This window comes from Rhyacophila brunnea, unplaced genomic scaffold (assembly GCF_057557595.1).
Source record: "Rhyacophila brunnea isolate RB1 unplaced genomic scaffold, BYU_Rbru_1.0 scaffold_1, whole genome shotgun sequence".
NCBI lineage: Eukaryota > Metazoa > Arthropoda > Insecta > Trichoptera > Rhyacophilidae > Rhyacophila > Rhyacophila brunnea.
Genome location: NW_028232751.1, coordinates 47938848 through 47955992, shown reverse-complemented (window position 1 = coordinate 47955992; position 17145 = coordinate 47938848). Strand labels below are relative to the sequence as shown.

The 17145-nt window shown below is 33.9% G+C and overlaps 1 pseudogene across 1 annotated transcript; it reads left to right on the top strand.

The window, feature by feature from the left end:
- LOC147079875 (structural maintenance of chromosomes protein 1A-like) lies at window positions 1-13910 on the top strand (annotated as a pseudogene). Its single transcript, XR_015070459.1, has 10 exons — window positions 1-129; window positions 238-386; window positions 472-640; window positions 2073-2285; window positions 6161-6412; window positions 6499-6713; window positions 6889-7090; window positions 10312-10490; window positions 10600-10778; window positions 13329-13910. The product of XR_015070459.1 is annotated as a structural maintenance of chromosomes protein 1A-like (transcript).
- Window positions 13911-17145: the final 3235 nt, after the last annotated feature.

Sequence of the window (17145 nt, the reverse complement as noted above, 5' to 3'; positions counted from 1 at the left end):
TATATGGGCATGTCTGTTGACAGTTCGACAGATTTAAATGGGGTAGTTAAACTGATCTGTGGTGTCCCCACTAACGTACAGTTATTGAACAGTTATTGTCTGTGCCATGTTCAACCTGCTACTCAAACTGTACGTGCATGGGAAGCTTATCTCTATCTCGGAGTGACAGGGCGTGACATAATGGTAATGTTAATAAATTCGGGCCATTAAACTCATTCGGTATTTTTTCTTTTTCAGTGGGTCTCCATTAAACAATATTTATTTGAGCTGGAAAAACTTGGAATCATTGCGAAGGCACAGAATTTCTTAGTTTTTCAAGGTGCTGTTGAAAGCATTGCAATGCAAAATCCTAAAGAACGGACATTGCTGTTTGAAGAAATCAGTGGGTAAGATCGTGTTGTATTCACAACAGTGCACAACATATGGTAATAACCTGGTATAGATGTGATTATATTTTGAGTTATGTTCTAGATCTGGTTCTCTTAAAGAAGAGTATGAAAGATGTCGGCTGGATATGAATAGAGCCAATGAAGAAACTCAATTCTTTAACCAGAAAAAGATAGCCATTGCTGCCGAATATAAAAAACTGAAATTTGAGAAAGAGGAAGCTGAGAAGTATACTCAGCTGAAATTGGAATTGGTTAGTCAATTATTTATAGCATAGATCACCCATGTCTGACTAAGTAGGTTGTGGTCTGTGCACTATCCAGTATCAAAATTGATAGTGGTCTACTGCGCTCTCCCATTATCAATGTCATTCTTCAACTTAAACAACAACACTGGTCTTTCACCATCACAAAAAAATACTCAACTTCCCATTCGTCATGAAAATTATCTGTTTTTGTCTTCTTTTGAGCACTCATTGTCTAACTATTCCCCAGAATAAAAGATAGACAGAGATTACGCCTCAGTTTAAAGCGTGGTTATGCACATTTTCTCTTTCTCAAACTGCTGCGGTTGGCTATAGATGTTTTACAAATCAAGTGACACGGTGAGGTCACACGTGCTTCCTCATGGTTAATTTGAAAATGAAACACGTCATGTAAACTGGTTAAGGAAACAAAACATTTCAAAAGCTCAATGAAATCGTATTATATTACTACTGAATGTACATGCTCATTACATATTTATGACCATTCCCGTGGGTCCATAATGCAATCTACACATTATACATCTGCGGGGTAGGGTTATTCTAGCATATCACTTAACCCCAAAATCAATAAAAAAAGTGACAAATATGATTATAGGGTCGTATTCAGGCTGTTAATTGTCCCGAGAAGTAACTGTCAGGTGTGATATTTTTTAACACAGCCGCCTATGACCGCGAGTTATCAAATGTCGTTGAGTAACACAGTTAACACGTCTGACTTGATTCTAATGGGATGTTTTTGGAATCAAGTAAGACGTGTTGACTGTGCTAACAATTATTGTTGATAACCTTGTTTCTGGAATCACTCCGAGTGATCTGTGTTATTTTGAAGCAATAAAAAATCGGAAACGTGTTGCCATGTTAACTACAGTCGAACTTGGTTATTACGAGGAAGATGGGACTGACTGAATTTGCTCGTTGAAACACCAATTAGGTAGATACTTTGACACTTAACTAGTGTCATAAACGTAATCCGACCCTGGCGGCATCCTGTCTGATCGGGTTTTTAAACTATCGACACATTAACAGTATTTTAGCTCGATATATCCGATAAGTTGCTCGTTATAACAGTGAATAAATGTATGGAGAAAATCATTAACCAAAATGTCAACGAATGTTTCCTCATTACATCCGAGATCTCGCTACATCCGAGATTGTAATAACTGAGTTCGACTGTATTTAGAATTGCCCCGCATAGATAATCATTTCACTCGTATGAATACTATTTTCACCAGTCAGCTTAGTATCATAAATGATGATGGAAAAGTTTAAAGAGATGTAAAATAATTTATTGAAGTAAATAATCTTTTTTGCTCTTCCGTTTAGCATTCGGATGTCACAGAGTACTAGGTGTAGTTGTTGGCTGTTTACCATTTGTCCTACAATTTTTTAATAACATGTTGAATATTTGACGACTTTTCAGGCGGATAAACGGGTGGAGCATGAGCTGTTTAAGCTGTATCATAACGAGAATGACATTAACCAATGGCAGGACGATCTACACCATAAGCAACAGGAGTTGGCAAAGTTGGAAAAGCAGAAATCCAAAGCCAAAGATGTTTTGAAAGAAAAGAAAAAGGAAGCGGGCGCTTTTCAGAGTGAAATGGCAAAAATCGATCAAGATATCAGAGAAGTGGTTTGTGTATAAAACTACACATTTCTTATGTTTCCACAACACAAACTAAATTATTCCTTGTTCAAATTTAAATGCTTTGATGAATTGCAAATACTTATAACTCTTGGCGGGTTCGAATCCCACAACTGGGTCAAATACATGTGTTGGTTTTTTTGTCAGTCAAACGTGTTTTCATTAATCTAAGACTACACTGACGTGTAGATTGTGTTTGTTAGTATTAAAATTCAATTGAACCCTGATTAATTCAAGCCATAGTAGAAATAATAGTCTAAAAATATTCGTTTATCTATAAAATATTGAAAATTATGCCATTAAACAATACATAATTTTAGATTAAGTTATACTTTTGGCGCGTTTGGGAAAACAGATCTGAGTGTATTTTTAGCATGTGACAAAGTTGCCTGCGCCGATGTAACGCATTTGGTGTGGGACGGAAGTTGCGCGCGCCGATGCAACACAATTTATTATGATTATTTAGTAAAATCAGCTATTAAACGAATTAGTAAATATTACTTATGTATTTATGTACCAATCTACCTAAATGGTTAATACATAATTGAACAGCCATGTGCTTATAGAATATAGAACAATATATCATATGGCGATTGCCCAAACCTATGATAATTTATTATTGGTATAAGTAGGTACTTATAAGTTTTATGATTTCTGAATATACTTAGGTATAGCATGCAACATTAAGTAGATATACCTAGGTACGCACCTATTATGTAATTGCGCATAATGTGACATTCTCCCAAAGTAGCACCAATCAATATCTACGCATTTAAGTGGGTACCTATGCTTATTTAAATTGTTATTTATTTATAGGTAAGTATCTATGTAATTTATAAATTTACCGCCTAGATAGTATAATAATATGAAATTTATAATTTACTTTTTTGTTGAATACCTACAAGTCTTAATTAGTTAATATCTTGGTATGTACCTATGTAGGTATATAACCAGTAAGTACCTATGGCAATTCAGATCCTGTAAAATAGTGTAAAACTATCAGTGGCCAAGTTGAGTAAATCGACACAAAGGACCTACCCAATTTCTTGTAAACTCTTCATACCTAAGTACTTGTATTTAACATTTGGTAGATGTATCTATGTATAATGAGGTCTCATTTTTAAATAATTCTTTATTACTAATAACTATATGAAAATATTGATAGGTAGGTAAGTAGGTTTTATTGAAGTTAAGATTTTGTGACATTATCATGTTATTTTGTGTAATTGTGTAAAAATAATTTAACTGCGTACAAATAAATATCATTTTAATTTGATTATGCATTTAATCAAAACTTTATTAATTGTATTAAATATCTTTCTTCAATTATTTTATCATATCTTCTACTTACGTAAATGATTGGCACGCGGGATAATTTTTTTGTTTTGTTACGCCAAAGAAGTATAACTTCTAACGCGCGTACATAAGTACACACACCAATCTTTTATTGATAATGGTTTAGTATAGGCAGGGTTTAATGAATTTAAAAAACACTAACCAACACCATCTGAGGGGTGTAGAAGTAAAACCTTTACTATCCACAAATTCAAATTGTTCAGTATTAAAAAAAACGAGTTTAACGTTCCCTTTACAACTTATTGAGTAATTTTTAATAATTGTATTCATATCCTATTAGAATTTGTTCTTGATAAGTTTGCAAAAAAACATTTTTTTTTTAATAGTGGAGGTTTTGCATCTCATCTTTTCAAAGTGGTGATTTTGTTATTGAATGTTTGTGATAGTGACTGATTTGCACTTCAACATACTTTTACTTAATGAGCATTTCGAGACCAAAACTACGAAACAAAGCTAATAATATGTAGGATTAATTTTGTTATTATCTTATTTTCTTCATAATATGGTATGTAAATAAAAAGAACTGGTAAAAATATTTGGAAATAACAATGATAAAATATTTATAAGATATTTACAGCTATAAAACTCAAAAAATACGTCAATTAATTCAACTTATTAAATTTGACTTGTTATTGTGACAGATAAAACGCTACCTCTGCATTTCTATAAAAATCCACAATTTATTTGTTTTTTGAAGCTATACTTCTTTAGGCGGGTTTGGGAAAACAGATCGCGATTAACATAATTTATTTTGCGCGGCGACGTTCGGGTGTTCTAAATGCTGGAGATTTGTAATTTTCATCTGTGATATTGAGGATTGTGGCTTGGGCCAGTTGGGTAATGACTGAATGTTGCAACTTTTATTTTGCGCGGCGACGTTCGGGTGTTCTAAATGCTGGAGGTTTGCAATTTTCAGCTGCGGCTTGGGCCGGTAGGGTAAAGACTGAATGTTGCAACTTTTATTATGATTATTCATTTTTCATTTCGGTTTCAAGCGTACATGCGCATGCGCATAGTCGTTTAATATAAGCAAGTAAACAACATAACCAATATTCTGTCATAATAAATATATATGTTTATAAACAACTTTCTGGAGACTAACATTCTACACTGTTAATTTATATTATTTTATAATCTTGCCGATTTTTTGAATAATAAAATGTATAATTTTTGTCAAATTTGGGATCATAGAGATTATCAATATAATTTTTTATCGTGAATATTTTACTAAAATTATCTCGTATTAAATTATACTAATGGTTTTATAAATGCGTTTAAAAATTAATAAATGTAAAAAATCTTAACACCACTGCACATTCATGTACCGAAATATGACTATATTCTAAAACATTAGAGCGAGAGGTTTAAAAGAATACTATTTTATGTAATAAAAATACTTTATGCAGTCATCAAATGTTTAAAATAAATGTAAAGGATAATAAGGCTTCAAAATTATATAAATAGATTATCTACAACGTTTAAGGAATGTCCAGGATCATGGTTTGAAAATGCAATAAAAGCTCCATTTTGACCTACGCCAAGCATGTCCCCCCTTAAGCAAAGATGGTTGAAATAGCAGTTTGCTAAGTTTTTCAAACACAGGTTTTGAGATTTTTTTCTTCCAAAGTAGGTACATTTTGCAATAATATTTTGTTTTGTTACGCCAAAGAAGTATAACTTCTAACGCGCGTACATAAGTAGTGAAATATTCTAGGTATTAGGTACATTGTATGGCTGGGAACTTTGCTTCAAATATTTATATAAGTCTACGAATTTTAATATTGGTCAAAATTGGATGAAGGCTAATGTAATAATATTAAAAAATGATACTAATAATTACTATTTTAGGCATCTTAAGTGTTGTGCTGACGATTGTTTTAAGTTATATAGGTAACTACAAAATCGTTTGCTATTTATTAGCTTTAAAATTACAGCTTGCTTGTACAAGTATTTTTAAAATTGAATAAGTATAGAATTTATAATGACGCTAGGTTTTACTTGGCTTGCTTCTAGGATTAATGTAGGTGTAAAAAAAATGCAGGATTTTATTTATATTAAGGGCTAGAATGATTCTATTAAATTTTATTGAAGTTGCAAAAGGGTAACTATAAATTTTCTTACATCTAAGTTTACGGGCTAGAAATTTCTGTCTCGTAGTCGTTCTGCTCATGTCTGCATGAATCCGCCCAATGATGATTCAGGGCTCATCGCCTTGGATCCTATGAGGATGCCATGCTTTAGGCGGTATCAACGGCCGTGTGGACTTCCTCATGTCCAGTCTCGTTTTCTATAAGTTATGCCTGAAAACTACATAATGATGCAAAATGTTGAAATAGATATTAATAAATCGGTGTCTATATGACATTGTAATTAAATTTTCTACTATTAATAATAATCAAACTGCCATAAATTTGTTTTGATTATAAAAAAAAATATTTTTAATTTGCGCAGATCAGAGTGAGTTTTTTGAATTTATACTCATTGGAATCTTATCAATTTTACATTAGGAAGTGGAAATTTCCAAGAAGCGTCCGACCTTCATCAAAGCCAAGGAGTGTGTCACCTAAAACCAGAAAAAGTTGGAGAGTGCTCAAAAAACTTTGGAGCAAGCCCGCAAAGAAAACGACGCTCACCAAGTGGACATCTGGAAACTAGAAGAAGAACTTCGACAAAATGAAAACTCCAAAGCGGAATGGGAGGCATCTGTCGCGGGCCAGAGTCAAAGCCAAGGAAGAGACGTTCACTTGGAAGAAGTTCAGGTTAAATTTCATCACATTATTGACGTCAATCCGGTATCATTGAACCTATCAAACTTATTAATTTTTTATTCCTTTTTCCATTGTAGGTAAAAGAATATGAGCAATTGAAAAAGGAAGCTTTAATGCAGTCCGCTCGGTATCTCCAAGAACTGGATTCAGTGAACAGAGAGCAGAAAGCGGACCACGATCGACTCGATTATGAAATTCATAGGAATAATGACATTGAAAATATAATTCGTCAAAAGGGTCACGAAAAAGCTGAAGCGATTAAAAGAATCGAAAAGCTCACTGAGCATATAAGGTATTTACATATTTTGTGTTCAATCTAAGTGAAGAAATATTTAAATATTTGTTACTAAATGAAACACCACTGTTTTCAATACTCAATTGCTCTTTTTCATTTGGTGAGGGATGTTCGATACTTATTGTGTGGGTGTATGTAAGTAATGTATGTAACTGTATTTGACACTTTCCAGGACTTCTGAGCAGGCTCTGGAGGAACAGCAAGGAATTCGCGATGCATTGAATAAGGATGTGGGCGCAGGCAGACGGCGCGCCCAAGAACTGCAGCTGGTGCTAGAATCCGTGGGAGAGCAACTCGGCGATGCACGTGTCGACCAGCACGAAGACGCGAGACGAGAAATTGTGGAAAGCTTCAAACGCGAAATACCCGGGGTGGTAAGTGTAGTTAGGGATTGTAATACCGAATGAAAATGTCAATACCAGTATTCGTTAAAACATTAAAAAAAGAAGTACTTATCGGTAAATATAACTATTAAAATCTCTTTGAAACATTATTTTATAGCAAAAACCTACCTATTTACATATTATGTTATGTTGAAATTTAAAAAAAATGTATTGGTCATAATATTGTAGAACTGGTGATTTTTAAAAATATTTTTAATATATTGATGACTTTAACTCAATCCTTCAATTTTATTCAAAATGCAAATAAGTCTGGTTTCTTAAATTCAACGCTTGTACAATCAATCAACGATCGAACATTTGTCATGGATATTTTCTATTTCGAAATAATATTATGATAATATATATTTTATATTATCACCGGCCTTCCGCGTGTGAAGCAGAGATAGCAGGCCGTGATAACGTCAAGGTCAAAGCGGGGGTGGGGGACAGAAACGCACGGGGTATGTTGACAAGGCTGGTTTATTTATATTGTCGCAGATACAGGGTATTTGCGATTCGGTCGGTAATTAGCGCTTTGGCGGGCTGCAGACGTGGTGTCGCGGGCTTGGCTGCTGGGGCTTCGCATCCGAGGCGATGCTCGCTGTCCGATGGGAGATAGGGTCGGGGCTTGCGGCTTGGCGTGCTGCCGATGTGGTCCTTTGTTCCTGGAGATGCTTGAGAAGTCTCGACGCGGTCCTTTTTGGCGGGAGATATCTCTTGGCTTCGCGTCCGAGGCGAGCAGAGACGATGCTCGCTGTTCGGCGGCCAATCGAAGAAGAACCTTTTCGCGCGTGTTCAACCATCAGATTCGGCGTCATCCCGCTCTCGGTCGCGAACCTCCCTGTTTTACCGACAAATTGACCGGTGGCGGCGCTATCGGTAGGCCGCGTCTGTTTTGGCGGGATTCTGACGAATTTGGATTTTTGATTTCGAGGCGGGCTCCGCTCGGCCGAGAACCGCGAAGAGTGGACGTAGGCTGTGGTGTTCTGGGAAAGTTGATGGTTCGGTCCGCCCTTTGAGGTAGTCTCCTGTGGGAGACTTTCATCTGGTATCAATATATACTATTCAAGCATATCGGAAGGTAGCTCTTGAAGATATTAAAATAATATTATGATAATATATGTTTTATATAAACTATTCAGGCATATTGGAAGGTCGCTCTTGAAGTTATTACTTAAGCGCCGGAATACACTCCATGCTAGCTTGGCTCTTTGAGCAATCTCGTCATCTATGCCTCCATCTACAGACATTTTCTGTCCGAGGTAGACATAGCTGTTGATCCTCTCAATTTGAATGCCGTTGATGAAGATCGGTTTTGAATCAGCGAAGTGTTTTATTATTACTTTTGTCTTTGAGACATTAATCTTTAAACCTACTTTCAATCTTTCATTTGCGAGCTCTTGCATCATGCCCTGGAGTTCTTCTTGAGTTTCCGGGAAGACAATAATGTTGTCTGCAAAACGCAGGTGACTGAAGTATTCTCCATTAATGTGGATTTCTCTCCTCCCAGTCGATGCGTCTAAATATATATTTTAGAGTCGATGTAAATAGTTTGGGTGAGATTGTGTCAACCTTGCTAATTGGAAATCTACAGGATGGTTTATGAAGCTTTACACTTGATGTTGCATTACTATAAATGTTATTGAGGATGTTTATATAGCGTCTAGAAATTCCTTGGTTATGTACGGCATTGATAATAGAAGATGTTTTTTATTGAATCAAATTCCTTCTCGTAATCAATGAAACCAAGGTATAGTGGCAGTCTGTATTCTTGATACCAATCTATAACTTCTTTGACGACTTGGATGTTATCCATCGTACTATAGCCTCTTCTGAACCCAGCTTGCTCTCTTGGTTGATTCTCATCTAGAGCAGTTTCTAGGCGGTTGGAGAGTATTTTTGTAAAGACTTTGTACATAATTGGCAATAAGCTGATTGGCCGATAATTTTTCAGATCTTCCTGATCTCCCTTTTTATGGAGGATGATAATCGAGGCACTCTTCCACGCCTCTGGGACATTTTCTTCGCGCAGGCAGGTTGTAAACAGCCGTGCTTACACTTTGTTCACGGTCTGTCCGGCTCTCTTGAGAATGTCGATCATAAACCCATCTTCTGGAGTTTTTCCATTTTTCATGCCTCATATCGCATGCTCTACCTCGTAGGAGTGACTTCAAGAAGACAGTTTTCGTCATCATCATTCCTCAGATGGTTTGAACTTGTCGCATTTTCATCATTTTCATCATTATAGAGCGAACTGTAGAATTCCACCACTCTGTCCAGTAAACTATCCCAGTGGGTCTATTCTATGCTTATCGACCGCTAAAGTGATAAAGTGAAAAATATTATCAAACTTAGGGTAGGTTTGTATCAAAATATTAGCACTTATTGTAACAATTACACGAAGCCGGTTTTTATTGTTGCAATAAGTGCTATATTTTAACAGCACCTATCTTGCTGCTGTTAAAATATCGCACTTATTGCAACAATAAAAACCGGCTTCGTGTAATTGTTACAATAAGTGCTAATATTTTGATACAAACCTACCCTAAGTTTGATACTATTTATCAATTTAGTGTTCGATAAGTATAGAATAGACCCACTGTTCCGCAAAACAGTAGTGCCATCCTCCGCGATTAGTGCTGTGACTTGCCTTCTCCCTATTCCCAACCGTTGTTTGTTTTTGTTCAGACTTCTCCCTGCTTCCACAGTAGCCTGTATCAGCGTCATATTAAATCTATGGAGGTCTTCACGTAAGTTTTTACGGATAGTTTTGCAAAGGGTAGAGTATTCGGGATCGTTTGATACTTGAATATGACTCTTTGTTTCCCTTCGCTGTTTCATTAGATTTAACGTATAGGTTGAAAGTTTTTTTGGGGATGCGGGTTCTGATGCGACTTTATCTGGCTGTTTTGCAGATTTCAGTATTATGCGCGTTAAGCTTTCTGCATTCGATAGGGAGATATGATCATTTTCAGCCTGGAAAGATGTAAGTCTATTTGTCAGTTCAGTCTGAAAATTGATTTTGTGCTTTCAACTAGTAAAAATAATGGCTGATTATAGCAGTTATTGGATAATAGAGCGGCGGATTACTGAGAGTGTACTGTACATACAATACTCACATTTATTCCATTTAAAAAAATGCACTTTTTTTGTCTGACTAAATCTAATATCTTCGATTATCATTACAATATATTTATTTTGGTTTCTTTTAGTCTTTGGCGATGAATCAATCTGCGCAAGCTTGCCTTATTCCGGAAAATCCTGAAGAGCCATACTTAGACGGAATTACCTACAATTGCGTCGCTCCTGGCAAACGCTTTCAACCTATGTCTAATTTATCAGGAGGAGAAAAAACTGTCGCTGCTCTGGCTCTATTATTCGCCATTCACAGGTATGTTTCGGGAAACGAATAATTATTCTTGTGGATTTGTTCAATATTTGTTCTAGATGAGTAAGAGTACACAGCATCTCTCTTTATCATTGTCTTTTGTTTTCCTTAGCTATCATCCTGCGCCATTTTTTCCTCTTGGATGAGATTGATGCTGCCTTGGATAACACGAATATTGACAAAGTGGTCTCCTATATACGACAGAAGACGGAAAACCTTCAAATAATTGTTATATCTCTAAACGAAGAATTCTATAGTCACGCAGATTCCCTATTAGGGAATAGCTCCGAGGTAAACACATTCTTCTACAGAATTACAGGGTTTCGAGACACTGTTTTTCATTACAAGCTCTCATGAATAAAACAAAATAATTATTCTTTAAAAAGATAGATATTATTGTGAATGTTAAGTTTTTTTTAAATTTATTTTTTTAAATATTCTTTTACCAAATCTCCAAAGGCTATTTTATAAACCACCATAAACAATCAAAATATTGAGAATATAAAAGTGAAATTTGTCTTTTTTTTATATCTACAGTCGAATACGAGGAAGATGGGACTGACTGAATTTGCTCATTATAAGCATTACTCGTTATATCGGAGAATAGGTATTTTTAAATGAGCGGTCACATAAAACAAAAAGTAGCAATTTAGTACTTTGGTAGTACGCTGTTGGTACCTACTGACTTCAGCTTGGATTTTTTACATGAAATTTCAACCATATAAGTGGATACTTTTTCAATGTTGTCGGTGAAAACACCAATTAGGTACTTAGACACTTAACTAGTGTCATAAACGTAATCCGATCCCGGCGGCACCGGTCTACGGTCAGATTTTATTGCTTCGGGTCGAAATTTTTTTTAAACGATCAACCCATTAACAGTTTTAAGAAAAATTTTGATGATATTTTTCTTCGATATATCCGATAAATAGCTCGTTATAAAAGTGAATAAATGTATGGAGAAAATCATAAACTAAAATGTCAACGAATGTTTCCTCATTACATCCGAGATCTCGCTATGTCCGTGATCGTAATAACCGAGTTCGACTATATTATATCATATTAATATTTAACTATTTTGTTTCTTAAATCACTTTAGAAGTTATTCGATAATACATACATTTTTGCAATATTCTGAGACTCTTGGGTGTTAAATCGCATGGTTCTTCTCATTTTTGGCAGACGCGTGATGGAACAGAGACGCCGGACGTCAATCTGCACCAAATTTATTCACACATTTGATTGTTGTAATGGTACAATTACAAAAATTATGGCAATAACAAAAAAATATAATACTGACAGAAAAATTGTGATTTAAGAAACTAAATGATAATATAGCAGTGGCGAAGGGTGACTTTTGGAAAGAGGTAGGCTGTGGAGATATGATAAAAAGAGCACACTTGTCAGGTATACTTACGAGAATAGTACGATATTTACTACTAATGAATAGGCACACACTAATAAATGATAACGACACACTAATTCAATGAAACTTCAAAAACTCATTGACGACATAAAAATGAGCGATGTGTTTAAATTACGTATTTTTCAAAACATGTATACCCATCAAAAATCATTAGATAAAATTTATTTTTATTTTTAAAAACAATCTATACTTACTTATTTATTAATATTCGATTAAACGCCGTTGAAATTATTTTTTTAATTATCTAATTATTAATGATTTTGGACAAAGTGCGCAGTCGTGACAACAATATTATGCGCGAATGTTTTAGGCTCTGCGAAAGGAGCTTGCCTCATTTCGTACAAATCAGCAGACTTGCTGAGGTTACGAGACGTAAAGTCCATACAAAAAAAATTCAGAATTATTCCAAACATAATCGGAAATTTATTTACATCGAGAAGTCGCGGCATTTATTATTTAATTTACGGCGCGGCGCGCTGTGGTTTTTTTAATACCTTTGCAGTTGTTTTGTAAACTGTGTAATACTGTAATACATTCCTACATATGCGATCTCGTTGGCAAAATAAATTATTTTTATATAACATAAAATAATGAAGTGATTAAGTATATAAATATGTCAATATGCAATTAAAAAATATTTTTCTTAAGAAGGTAGGCTTTAAATAATCGCCTAGTATGGAGTCTTCGCCACTGTAATATAGTACATTTTGGTCATTTCATGGCTAGTGTTAATATTATTAATGTTAATATATTGGTTAATATTATCTATAATCTATCTGCATAATATGCATGGCTAGCCTAGGGGCCCGGGCTCAGGGGGCCTTGGCGTGGTGGGTAGATCAGATATGTGAGATAAACACATCATGAATTTGCTCTAATAATAAAATTACTATTAACTATTACACAACATGAGATTGTGCAGTGCAATTTTTACTGTTTTGTATTGACATTTCCATAATTAAGTAGAGGTATCTAAACTACAAAAAAAATCACTAAAAATACACTGAAGACCCTTACCTCTACACAATTTTGAAAACACTTCTGTTGAGCGTCACACATGCCATTAAACTTACCAATAACTAGGTGGGGCCACCGAAGATCCTGGCTGGGGGGCCCACTTTAGGATGTGGGGGCCATGATAATATGTATATAATTCTGTACTTAAAATTTTGCGAAAACCACTGAACCTATTTCGGCGTTTGAGTCAAAAATAAAAATGAATCCAAAAAATAATAAATGGCTAAGACGATAACGAGCAAGACCAAAATGGTACACCTACGTTGGGAATATTATCCCCACAAGCCACTAGTGTTTTTATAACGCTATAGTCCATGTTTTCACATATGATTAATAATTTTTCTATCATTAATTTTTACGAAGTATTCAATAATATTCCTAATTTCTTTTATTTACAGCCTGCAGAATGTCTCGTCAGTGATGTCAATATAATCCATCTTGAGCCCTTCCTAGGTTAAGCGTCTTATTTTATCTTAAGTACATTTTAACGACTGTTGACCATGTTTGCCGTACTCGTGGCACAGAGTATCCAACAATAAATTATACTAAGTTTAATAAACCCAATAATGTATTTTTTTTCCATATGTTTTATTATGACAGCAGGGTTTGGATAAATTTTATTGTTAATAAATGAAGGGTAAGCGGAAAGAAGGTCAATGTCCACAAAAATCGCAAAATGAGTTAATGGTGCCATCTTGTGAAGAAATTTGTAAGCTATTAGATAGCATACTTGGAAAAAAATAATAAAAATCATTGTCTAAACACTGACGTCAGAAAGAATTCAAAAGAAAGATCATTATGACAAACATTTGACAAAATAATATTTATATATTTTTTTCTTAAGGGGGGACATGCTCGTCGAAGGTCAAAATTGAATTTTTATTGTATTTTCAAACCATGATCCTGGACACTCCTTAAACGTTGTAGATAATCTATTTATATAATTTTGAAGCCTTATTATCCTTTATAGTTATTTTAAACATTTGATGACTGCATAAAGTATTTTTGTTACATAAAATAGTATTCTTTTAAACCTCTCGCTCTAATGTCTTAGAATATAGTCATATTTCGGTACATAACTGTGCAGTGGTGTTAAGATTTTTTACATTTATTAATTTTTAAACGCATTTATAAAACCATTAGTATAATTTATTACGAGATAATTTTTGTAAAATATTCACGATAAAAAATTATATTGATAATCTCTGTGATCCCAGATTTGACAAGAATTAGGCATTTTATTATTTAAAAAATCGGCAAGATTAACACATTTGAAGATAATTCTAAAGATACTAATTATAATAAGGTATGTCTTTGACAATTCAAGTGTGATAAATATCTTATGAATAATGATTGCTTTATAATAATTATTGACCTAAGAATAAGGTAGTGTTTTTTTGAAATACGCCATTTCTTTTGGCATTCCCCAGTGGTTAAGCTACAACATATGGCCATAGCCATAAATTGACAAACTATAATCAAAGTAGGGAGTAAAATTATGTTAACGCGCGTGTTTGAACATGTACCTAACCGATTTTTTTTTACTTTTTTTTAAACGGTACATGTTCAAACACGCGCGTCAATATCGTTTTAATCCCTACTTCAATTATAGTTTGTCAATTTATGGCTACGGCCGTATGTTGTAGCTTAATCACTGGGGAATGACAAAAGAAATGGCGTATTTCAAAAAAACACTACCTTATTCTTAGGTCAATAATTATTATAAAGCTATCATTATTCATAAGATTTTATCACACTTGAATGGTCAAAGACATAGCTTATAATAAATATCTTTAGAATCATCTTCAAATGTGTTAATCTTGCCGATTTTTTAAATAATAAAATGCCTAATTCTTGTCAAATCTGGGATCACAGAGATTATCAATATAATTTTTTATCGTGAATATTTTACAAAAATTATCTCGTAATAAATTATACTAATGGTTTTATAAATGCGTTTAAAAATTAATAAATGTAAAAAATCTTAACACCACTGCACAGTTATGTACCGAAATATGACTATATTCTAAAACATTAGAGCGAGAGGTTTAAAAGAATACTATTTTATGTAACAAAAATACTTTATGCAGTCATCAAATGTTTAAAATAACTATAAAGGATAATAAGGCTTCAAAATTATATAAATAGATTATCTAAAACGTTTAAGGAGTGTCCAGGATCATGGTTTGAAAATACGATAAAAACTCAATTTTGACCTACGACGAGCACGTGGGCCGTTAATAATAAAATAAAACTCTATGTTTAACCAGAGTGAATTGTAATTGTAATTAATATTAAATTGACGTCTAAGATAACTTTTAATCTAAGTTTAATAATATAAGAACGAAGATATGAGGCATCTAATTCCAAAAAGCAATAAGTTCAAATTCGGTAAAATTCGAGAAAAAAATACGCACGTATTCTTTGTATAATTTTACACAATATGTATTGATCTATAAATTCCAAAACGCGACATAACCCTACGAAAAAAAATATATTAAGTCTCGATTTATTACAAAAAGCGACAAGTCTGTGTTTCATATTATTTAAAGCTTGGTTGATTTCGCGCGTGTTTAAGTCAACCAATAAGGGAACGTTCAATATTGAAAAGGGCGTCTCCCATGTTGTAGCATCTGGTAAACTCATGACAGTGCCACGGAAATATGTGCCTTAAGCGGAGTAAATTAAAAAGTGAGGTACAAATAGCGCTACGTCCAATTTTATTTTGCCTATATTTATTACATTTAAGAGTTTATCGGCTGAAACAAATTGCCATTTGGTTCTAATTTCGACATAGAATACAACGGAAAAAATAATCTCACGTTAAAACAAATAATTGAAGCTTGAAACATAAAAACGTTGTTTCCCGAAAATATTGAATTGTGGACTAGTCGCTTTTTGTAATTAGACGCCTTATATTAAGTTTTTTCACTTTATCTCAAAACTGAGAGCTAATGTGACAATGATCTTTCTTTCCGCTTACCCTTCAAATATATCCTACATTAAAATTACCCCTTTATTTTCATCTCTTAAAAGTATCATCATTATAAGTTATTCATTTTTATTTTAGTGTTTTCAATTGTTTTGAGTGTTACCTAATGTATTAATTGTGAGCAATTGAAATATAAAATACACTTTGTTTTGTCACCAAATATTTGGTATTTTCATTTACTCTCCAAATCTGTTGACAATATAACTACAATACTATAGTCCGACAACATAAAAGTGAACCTTTTGGTGTTTTCGACCAGTTCACGAGCGTCTTGTTATATTTATGATAAATTCTATTTAGGTTTTTATAATAGAAACAATGTGCTCGACTGTCAAGACAAAAAAGTAATATGATTTTATTTCCTTTCATAGACAACTCAAGTCAACAAGCTTACACCTCTACATCATAGGTGGTGCTAGTGATAAGTAATGGCATGGTATTTTGAGCATATTACAACACATCTAAGAAGAAAAAAGCCTGCATTAAACGTAGAAAATCGTCAAAGTTACTTTCAATATGAATAAATTATTAACTTGTTGACCGTGGAGTATTTAATTACCACATTTAAATAACATGCTAATTATATCGAATGGCCAACTAATGAGGGCACAACAGGTGTGCCTCCGCGTTGAAAGGATTAAACTACTGTCCACAACAAGATCTAGGCGATAACAGAAAATCGCGTGTAGAAGATTTTTTGAGTCAGGCGAAATTAGGTTTTTAATTTATAACAATTCTATTCTCAGTAATTCACAAATAATTTCACCTATTAATTATTAGTATTATGATAGTTAGGTTAATTAATCATCATCATCAGGGGCGCGACAACCCGGTGTGGGTCCTGGCCTCCTCCAACAGCTCCCTCCACCTGTCCCTATCCAGTGTGGCCGCTTTCCAATTTGGTACCCCCAGAATACGGCAGTCACTGGCAGCTCCATCCAACCAGCGAATCTTTGGCCTCCCTCTTCTACGTTAGGTTAATTAATACTGGGTAGTTTGGAAGGAAATAAATCATTAAACCCACATTTAGTGATTATATTGCTGCAGGTATGTATTAATTATTTAATTAGGAGAACATTAATAATTATGACTTAATATCGATGACCCAATCATAATATTTTTTTATTATTTTCAAATAATGTCTTTTGATTGGTATTTTTATTAAAGTTGTTATAAAAACGCATACTGTGATAATCATTTTTTCTATAAAAATATATCGTCAC